General features: G+C 43.3%; 1 protein-coding gene across 3 annotated transcripts in view; it reads right to left on the minus strand.

Moving 5' to 3' along the window:
- Window positions 1–6662, minus strand: part of C4BPA (complement component 4 binding protein alpha) — a 52576-nt gene extending 45914 nt beyond the window's left edge. The window contains exon 1 of one of the 3 annotated variants that reach the window (XM_042926334.1): window positions 6129–6451. The gene's annotated coding sequence lies outside the window, so the exon portion shown is untranslated. Of the gene's footprint in view, window positions 1–6128 lie in introns of all 3 variants that reach the window. The other 2 variants (XM_042926333.1, XM_042926332.1) reach the window with 2 other exon arrangements.
- Window positions 6663–10284: the final 3622 nt, after the last annotated feature.

Below are 10284 nucleotides of genomic sequence, written 5' to 3' on the forward strand. Positions count from 1 at the left end.
CAAGCCAGTCTCCATATTCTAATTACAACTCAGTGTTTATCATTTTGATTCTGACTTGGCTTATAATTAACATCCGAAGTCTGTCCGCAACACTAGACCGCAAGGTCCTTGAAGTCAGAGGTGGGTGCTCACTCGTCTCTGCCTCACCTAGTACCTAGCACTGTGCCTCACACAGTTAAAGTACTCAATAAATGTTTGTTGAATTCACATGCAGAAGCATTTCGTGACAGGGGCGCCTGGGTGGCTCAATTGGTTAAGTGTTCAACTTAGGCTCAGGTCATGATCTTGTGGTTCATGGGTTCAAGCCCCAAGCAGGGCTCTCTGATGTCAGGGTAGAGCCCACTTCAGATTCTCTGTCCCTCCCTCTCTCTCTGCCCCTCACCTGCTCACACCCTCTCTCTCAAAAATGAATAAACATTAAAAAAAAAGCACCTAATGATAAAATGTTTTAAAGAAAGGTAATACTGCCCCACATCCATATCTACTCTTACAGTGTTTATTTTGTCAAGGCTAGAGCTTAACTGATTTATTTTAAATTTTTTTAAAGCTTATTTATTTTGAGAGAGAGCGACTGGGAGGGGCAGAGAGAGGGAGAAAGATTAAGAATCCCAAGCAGGCTCTGTGCTGTCAGCACAGAGCTCGACGTGGGGCTTGAACTCCAGAACCACGAGATCATGACCTGAGCTGAAACCAAGAGTCGGATGCTTAACCGACTGAGCCACCCAGGCGACCCTGAGCTCCTACTGATTTTAAGGTAAGACACACCTGTCCCTTAATGAGAACAGACCACAACGATTTTACCCCAGGCTCTTCCCGCTCCTTAACCTGAAGTCCTCATATCCTCAACCATTCAACAGAGGACCGTGAGGAGGGAAAAAATGAACAAAAACTAGTTCCCCTCCCTCCACAGGCTATGACAGGAGATAAAAGGCAGCCACACACACAGACCCTACACTAGAGTGAGGAATTCATGTCTCAGCCTCACGCCGAGGCCACAGGCACAGTGCTGGGGACACAAGAGGCCAGTATGTGGCCAGGCCCTGGGGCATGGGCTCTGGAGTCAGATCCAGGCTATGTGGATTGAATCTTGGTTCCACCAGATGGGAACTGTGTGGCCCTGGGCCAGATACGCAGCTCCTCTAAGCTTCAATTTCCTCTTTTATAAAATAGGAATGAAAACTATACACGCCCCTCGGAATTGCTGCGAGGTAGCTTGGCGTGGTGCACAGCTGGAACTCAGAAAACACTGAGAAGAAATGTTAGAGAAGGAAGTGAGGGGATCGGGGTTGGCATGTGACCCTAACGGGACCAGAATTCCTGGAGTCAAAGCATCATCAGAATAATGATATACAATTGCAATGACGTCTGCCTGCATCACAAGGGAACTTCAATTAAACCCCAGCGCAGAGGAAAGCCCACTCGGACTTGACCCAGAAGTCATTGGTTGGGTCTTCACTGTGGCCTTTGGTGATCGTGAGACCCAACACTACACCCAGAGCAGAGACTCTGGCACCCCTGGGGGCCTGTTCTGGGGGGTTCTTCTTCCCCCAGTCTTCATCATCTTCCGGAGAGGAACTCACCTACTCCCGTGACGATGACCATCACCCAGGAATCACTCACAGACCTCTGAGCCCAACTGTCTTCTGTAGGTGCAAAAACTTACACGCTTCATAAACTCTGTCGGTAACAAAACTCTTATTCTGCCCTATTCAGTCCCATATGTAAATTTTGAGTCTCCAAACTGTCAAAGTTTCTACAAGTTAGTCAAAGAAATCTCGGCAAAATAAGGAGGAAATATTTTGTCTTCCCCTATAGCCTCACAAAAGCAGGTACCTGCATCATAAAACTGACCTTGCAGAGGTTATTTCTAAGACTTTAGAGATCATTACTCTGCCGCTTGACTGTAACTTTCAACTCTGGAAAAGTCTACGATTCCAACTGGTTACCTTCACAAATTATTTTTTGTCTGGGATCATATTTAAATTACACTGCTGCTTTTGACTGTGACAAACACCTGTGAGTTTTCTTTGCAAATCCAGAAATAAAATCAGCGCACTTGTCACATGTAATCCTGAAAGTAAACTCAAACTTTTCACTCTGTTGGGTTTCTTTTTTTAAATATCAGCTTTATTGAAGTGCAAGTGACTAAATTTTAAGATTTTTAAAGAACATATCACGCTGATTTCATATTTGTGCACCTTGAGAAAAGACTCCCCCGCCCCCGCCCCGGCCACCCATCTTTTTATTTTTTTAATTTTTCAATGTTTATGTCTGAGAGAGAGAGAGACAGCATGAGCAGAGGAGGGGCAGAGAGAGAGGGAGACACAGAATCCAAAGCAGGGTCCAGGCTCTGCGCTATTAACGCAGAGCCTAAAGCGGTGCTCGAACCCATGGACCATGAGATCATGACCTGAGCCGAAGTCAGATGCTTAACCGACTGAGCCATCCAGGTGCCCCACCACCCATCTTGTTGATGAACACATCCACCATCTCACACACTTATCCTTTTATTGTGTGTGAGAACATTTAAGTTTTACTTTCTTGGCAAATTTCAATTATATAATACAGTGTTATCAAATATAGTCCGTGTGTTTTATTTTAGATCCTCGGAACTTCTTCATCTTATATACGAAAACTTATAACCCTTTACCAAGCTCTCCCTATTTCCTCAACCCTCCAGCTCCTGATAACTGATTGTTAGATTTCTTATTGAAGCAAAAATCTTTTCTCTTCTCTTTGTTTTTTTTTTTTTTTCTTTTAAGCTTAAGGTCTAATTCCCAAACTCCTAACTGCTTCCTTTGTATCTCCCAGGCACCTCGAATCCAACATATCCCAAATGAAACCCACTGTTTTCTCTCCAACACACTTGACCCCCGTGTCAGAGATCTCAGCTAAAGTAATCATCTCCACGCAGCCGCCCAGACTAGAAACCTGAGTCATCCCAGCCTCCTCTCTCTTGTCCCTTCCCATATTCAGAGTCTCCAAGTCCTATCACGTTGGCCATAGCAGCACTAGAATCTGCCACTCTCTCCTACAACCCTTGTCCATAGTCTGGGTTTAGGTTGCCATAATTCCCTTCACCCACTCTCGGCCACTGCAGAAACCTCCAAACAGGTCTAAGCCAGCTTCCAGGCTGATGCTGTTATATTCCTAAAAAGCAGTTTGCTTGAAACTCCTGTGGTCCTCCGTTTACAAGGTTTCCATACCTCTCCCAAACATCCCTCTGTTTCTGCTCACTTGAAACACTGCACTTCAACTTCATGCAGGTGCTTACCTTTCCCAAAACACATCCTGGATTTATTGAAACACCTGCAAGCATTTGCATATAATATCTCATGTGCGTGGATGCGCTTAACCTCCAAACTCCTCTTAAGTCACTGTCCAGGTCAAATGTCACCTCCTTAATGACGAATTGTCCAACCCCACCGAGAAATATCAGCCTCCTCCAGGCTCCCCTAGTATTTTGCTGATGCCTCAGTTGTAATACCACATTGTATCGTATCTTTCACTATCTATTCACTTTTGCCTCCTAAAATAGATTGTGGGTCCCTTGGAGACAAGGATGCTTGTTCAACTTCCTGGTGCTGATCTGATATTGGACCCGACACATAATAGTTATCCAATAAATGTGACATAAATAAATCAATATAGTTTTCCCTTCCGAGTGAGAAGGATTAACTGCCTTCCTGAGGACCAAATGGAATAATATCTGTGAAGTGCTTTGCAAGTTGTGAAGACATAAATGATACAGTGAGCCCACTTTCCTCGCTGGTTCTTAGTGAACTAAAGAGTATGGTGACTCGGTGGGCCAGGGGTGGTATCCACCGTTTGCCATCACTACTCCCTGTGGTTCCTCAGCAGAACCCGCACAGGATTCAGCAGACCACAGAGGATGGGGTTGGAGGCTAGGACTTGTGAGCCAAGGACCTGAATTTGAGCCTCAGTCAATACCACAGTCTAATTCTGTGATCTTGAAGAAGCCATGTCAGCTCCTTGGGTCAGTTTCTCATCTCACAAATGATGACAGGAAACTTAGATCATCTTTCCATTCTGTACAAAGTCTAGAATTCTATTAGCTGCCCACTGAAAAGCTAAGACTTCCCTAGTAAATATCCTCGCACTTCAATGACATCATCACCTTTTGAATTCCAATAAAAGTGAAACCAACTCAAGAGCTACAGTCAACGTGACAGGTGTGTGGTGGAAAATATCATTGGTGGGGTGCCTGGGTGGCTCAGTCGGTTAAGCATCTGACTTTTTTTTTTTTTACTTTTTTTTCATGTTTACTTTTGACAGAGAGAGACAGAGCACAAGCAGGAGAGGGGCAGAGAGATAGGGAGACACAGAATCTGAAGCAGGCTCCAGGCTCTGAGCTGTCAGCATGAGCCATCAGCACAGAGCCCGGTGCAGGGCTCAAACTCATAGACTGTGAGATCATGACCTGAGCCGAAGTCAGACGTTTAACCGACTAAGCCACCGAGGTGTCCCTGAGTGACTGACTTTTTATTTCAGCTCAGGTTGTGATCTCATGTTTTGTGAGATTGAGCCCTGCGAAAAGTCAGTCACTCAGGGACACCTCGGTGGCTTAGTCGGTTAAACGTCTGACTTCGGCTCATGTCATGATCTCACAGTCTATGAGTTTGAGCCCTGCACTGGGCTCTGTGCTGATGGCTCATGCTGACAGCTCAGCATTCTCTCTCTCTCTCTTTCTCTCTCTCTTTGTCTCTCTCTGCCCCTGCCCTTCTCTCTCTCTCTCTCTCTCTCAAAATAAATAAATAAACATTTTTTTTCAAATGTTATTGTTAGGCGTACTGCAGTACAATTTGAGAGGCGCTAGGAAAATTCTCAGCCCCCAAATTTCTCCTTCCATTAGAGATTATTTTTTTCATTTTTTAGAGGGAGAGTCGGGGAGAGTGGCAGAGAGAGAGAGGGAGAGAAAGAGAGAGAGGGAATCTTAAGCAGGCTCCACACTCAGTACAGAGCCCCATACAGGGCTGGATTCCATGACCCTGGGATCATGACCTGAACCAAACTCAAGAGTCAGACACTCAATCAACTGAGCCACCCAGGTGCCTCAGTTAGAGATTACTTTTTAAGTATGTGTATTTATTTTGTCTACGCTTCCTCTTTTAAAACTCGGATGCCTCTGGAAAGGGTAATATTTTTCTTCAGTCTCAGCTGATATCTCCTTGTTTATACCTGCACACTCAATCACATCACTTTAAGATTCCAGAACTAGCTTCCACACTTTCACCTCTTTCCTAGAATCTCTTTATCTACATCAGCTCCTTGCTTGTGTGCTCATATTATATTCAAGTGTATCAAACCTTCTCTGATACTTCTGCCCACTCTGGATACTTGAATTGTCATTCTCTTTGTACTACCATATTTAGCGAAAGAACAGGAGTCAGCTAAGAGTGGTCAAGGAGTTGGAATGAGGACAAGAATAGTACTGTGTCTTGCCCAACCAAGAGAGAAGGAAATTTGAAGAAGGAAGGGTAATCAACATTGCCAGGTTCAGAAAGTGAGGAAGAGAAAGGAGGTGAGAACAGTTAAGGTGTCTAGCTTCAGAAACTAACTGGAGGCTGACTGACGTCTTCTCATCATCAAATCAAAAGATCTTTCTTTGCTGGTGGTGGTGGAGGAGACGTGGAATGGTTCATAAAATCTCCGAAGGGCACTGCACCAATTTTTAGAAGGTAGACTATAAAAACCAGGTCTTCTATGGACCCCTCTGGGTAGTCTGGTCTACCTGTCAGAGGTATCCTAGTCTTAAACTCCCCTATGTGGAGAGATAGTAAAGAATCAATGAACCAACACGCTCGACCTTTAGATACAATAACAAGAGTGACATCTTACTTCCTTTCTGCTTTAGTTTATTAATATGCATTATTATTCCCCCATTTCTAGTAAAAAAACAAAACAAAACAAAATAAAACAAAACAAAACATTGAGGATCAGAGGGATTAAAAGTACTTGTGAAATCACATAACCTCCTAAAAACTTCTGGAAAGATTTCTGCTGCAAATACCCCCAAGTGTTTGTTTGTCTTATCTTTCTAATCTTGTCCTCTTTAAAGGGCTGAACCACCAGCCTTTTCCCCAAGGTACCCCAAATAATCCACTGACCTGGGGGTAGCTGAGGAAGAAGCAGAAGACTCTGTCGTGGTGTCTCAGGTTGTTTCTCAAGGGAGAAAAGCGTCTGGATCTCTAATAGCTTTACTTCCTCCCCAGATCAGAGTTTACCAGACTACCCTGAAGCCAGCTGGTAATTGCACCACCAAAAAGTCCCTGAATTCAGCCCTGTAGCTGACTGGTCAGGGATGGCTAAATTGTAGTGGATGGGGAGAGACTTTCTACCAGCCTCGTGAATGATTAACGGAAATAAAACACGGGTGTTTACCTAACCCTCTTCCTCTGCACAAACCCTCATCCTTGATAACATGTTGCAATCACTTACTTGCTCCTCCGCCAACCATTTCCCCTAAGTGGAAAGATAATATGAACTTGATGCCAGAATTCTTTTTTTTCTTTTCATAATCACAAGACAGACATCCACAGTGCACTCCAGCTAGCCTAGAAAACTCGGATACTGTAGGGTTGAGACTAGGTCCACGAAAATGATCCACTTCCCATGATGGTAGGTCCAGCAGGCCCTCCTGGGGCTCAGGGACTGGTGACTTTACCCTCTGCAGGTGTTCATTCCACCCCAAGATGGTAAAATGGCGGTGGGGGGGGGGCGGTTAACAAATTCACTGAATCCCTGCCATATGCCGAGTTGCCTGGAACAAATCAGCACTCAATACGTGTTAATTAACGACTACCCCCACAGCTACTACTGTGCGCTGGTCACCAGATGACTTCCAGAAGTTGGTCAATTATTGAGCGCTGCTCAGAGAAATGCAATGAAGGGCCAGCATGCTGGTGATCATACAGATCTAGGAAGAACCCCAAACTCTGACATTATCTAATTAACGTTTTAATCCTCAGGATTAAGATTTGTGTGCTCAGGAGATTGCTATTAAAGAGCAATTTTTCCCGATAATTTCCCTTTTTCTGTCATAAACACCAAGAGTCTCATGAAGGTCTCAGAAAAGATGGAGTCGAACCACCACAGAAGCTTTGACAGAGGTAGGAGATTTGAGCTGGGCTTTGAATGAAAAGTGGAAATATTAGATGAAACTGAGAACGCTATTAGAGGTTAAGAGAACATAACCAGGTCACAGGGTGAGACAGATTTGTTGACTGACCAAAATGAGAGTAGAGGAGGATTCCAGATTGTGCCAGGTCTTGAGAGCTAAGTCGAAGGAAATACCACCTTTCAAGGGGAATCTTCAAAATACCATTTCCCAATCTCTTGGAGTGCTTTTCCTTACTTTCCACAGTGACTGCTCCAAATTTTTCTCTTCAAGTCACCAAATGGTCTTCCTCTCAGCAGGCGATATTGCCTCCTACTCTACCAAACAATCGTTCCTCGGCTTCTTCCCACCTGAGATTTTCTCTCCTATTCACTCTTGTTTCAGAAGAGATCTCTTTTGCTCTTTTTCTCATTTTCGAGGTGACTTTCATCCTGAAATATTCCCCAAATCTTGCCAAAACCTCAAATTCCATTGATCTTCTGTCATGAGATACTTAACTCCCCAGGTCTCCTGTGTTTCCTGCCTACTCTTTCTTGTTAGTCCCTCCCTGGCCCTCCCGTTGTGGCCTTCCAACCTGACTTCTTCCCACACTTGTGGACACAGCTCTTTCAGGAATGTCCTTATCTCCAAATTCAAATTTTTTTAAACTCATGTCACGATTTCTTGGCAGCCCCTAATCCTGCTGCTAATCTCCTTTCTGAAACACTTCTCCTTTGGCTTCCATCGCCCTAAACTTTCTTGATTCCTCTCTTACTAAATGCTTCGTTCTTCTTACCTCCTTTTCTCTTTCTCATCCCCAAATATAGATATGTCCCATGTTCTCCTTTTCAAAAATTTTTCTCTCCATATATTTCATTATTGTACCTGCTGTCGTGGCTTTAACTCTTCCCTGTAAGAGAACTATCCCCACAACTACCTCTTTTTATTTTTTATTTTTTATTTATTTATTTTTGTTGAGACAGAGAGAGACAGAGCATGAGCAGGGAGGGGCAGAGAGAGAGCGAGACACAGAATTCGAACCAGGCTCCAGGCTCCAAGCTGTCAGCACAGAGCCGGACACAGGGCTCGAACTCACAAATGGCGAGATCATGACCTGAGCCGAAGTCAGACGCTTAACCGACTGAGCCACCCAGGCGCCCCCACAACCACCTCTTTATACCTGATTATTCTCCTAAATGCAGACTGACAGTTTTTGTTGCCTATTGGACACCTTACAAACACATTACACTAGCACATCCAAAGGGAACTACTCATTTCCTGTCCAGAAGCCTCACCTTCTGACCCCAAGATCAATCCAGGCTTCCAGGAATGGAATTTCAAACTCAACTTTAAACCCTTCCTCTCCCTCATCCTCCAATATTTGATGAGTCGAGAAGTTTGATGAGTTGTTTTTGATTTTCCAGTTCTCCCATGTCTAGTTTTCTCTTTCTATTTCTGCCACCACCCAGTTCAGGTCACCATTGTCTTCTCCGGCAGCCCTGTATGTGGTTTCTCTGCCTCTATTCTTTTCCTACTTCGACCTGTATATACTACATACTGTCATGAAAGGAATCTGTGTTCGGTCCCTATCACTTCCTTTCTTGAAAGCCTTCTATCTCGGAAACTAATTTGACAATAAATTTCATATAATAAAAAAAAAAAAACTCATCAAGTTGAACACTTAAATAAATGCACTTTATTATTAAAAAAAAAAAAAAAGAAAGCCTTCTATCTCTTCTCACCGCCTATCAAATAGACGTCAAAATCTCTAACATGCTCTTTAAAAGCCTCCATAAACGGGCTTTAATGTATCTTTCCAGCCTTCTTTCTCATCACTCCCCATGCTTTATCCAGGCCAATCCAGGCCATGTGCTGTCCCCTAGACATGACCCATCCTTCCTGCCTCTGCACAACATTTTAAAAAAATCATTATTAGAAACTTTCTTTCTTTCTTTTTCTTTCTTTCTTTCTTTCTTTCTTTCTTTCTTTCTTTCTTCTTTCTTTCTTTTTCTTTCTTTCTTTCTTTCTTTTTCTTTCTTTCTCTTTCTTTCTTTCTTTCTTTCTTTCTTTCTTTCTTTCTTTTAGAGAGAGAGAGAGCACACGCAAATGGGGGAGGGGGCGGGGGGGGAAATCAATTTAAAACATGAAAGAACTTTCAAAGAATCAACACCTGCAAGTTCATTATCCTAGGACAACTGTTTTCATTTGTGCCTTGCTATCGCCTGGCCCTTCTCTACAAGAATAAAGGTTTTACATAAATGCGATCATAAGTACTTAATATTATGTATTCTACTTTTACTTAGGATTATATTTTTAAGATTTTCTGATCATAACACCATCGAAGGTTGCGTTACATTTGGTATGCCATAACTTACTAAAACATTTTCCTAAGATTTGACATTTCAGGTGTTCACAAGGTCTCACTAGTATAGACAGTATAGGCAATAACAGAATGAGCGGCTTCAAATTAAAAAATCATTTTGCCCAAGTTAGACTAATCTGAGGAGTGGGTTTACTTGGTTCAGAAGCTTAAGACTCTTTACGACTCTCTTGCTATATTTCCCAAACCTTCTTTCAACTTGCCACGTCCCCTTCCTTAATTTTCATCTCTCAATCCTCGTCAGTTTTTTTTTTTTAAATTATTTATTTTGAGAGAGAGAGTGTGTGCACGAGTTGGGGAGAGGGGGAGAGAGAGAGTTTTAATCTCGATCTCATGACCCTGGGGTCACGACCTGAGCTGAGATCAAGAGTTGGATGCTTAACCAACGGAGCCACGCAGGCCCCCCAATCCTACTCACTTTTAAAGGCCCAACTAACCGTGACTTTTCTTAACAATTTTCCTGCCTCCGCTTCCTCCCAGACAGGAGGCCTCCTCCTGGAAGCTGAGCTCCCATGGCACATTCTTCTGTGAAAAGTGTTTATTACATTCTAACCACCCTGAATGGATGATATGCGTCTATCATCTTGTGTCTATTAATAGACTGCGGGCTACTTGAGAGTTTCTTATTCCGATGTCTTATTCTCCTTCATAACTACACCGAGGGATGTTCCATTAGTTCGAGCTCTCTTAGGCGTTTTCTTTGTATTTTATCCAGTTTTCCTATGTGTTTTGGTAGAGAACAAAGTGAGAGATGGGAAAAGTTTGTCATATCATGTCAGTATGACAT

The sequence above is a fragment of the Panthera leo genome, chromosome F3, assembly GCF_018350215.1.
Source record: "Panthera leo isolate Ple1 chromosome F3, P.leo_Ple1_pat1.1, whole genome shotgun sequence".
NCBI lineage: Eukaryota > Metazoa > Chordata > Mammalia > Carnivora > Felidae > Panthera > Panthera leo.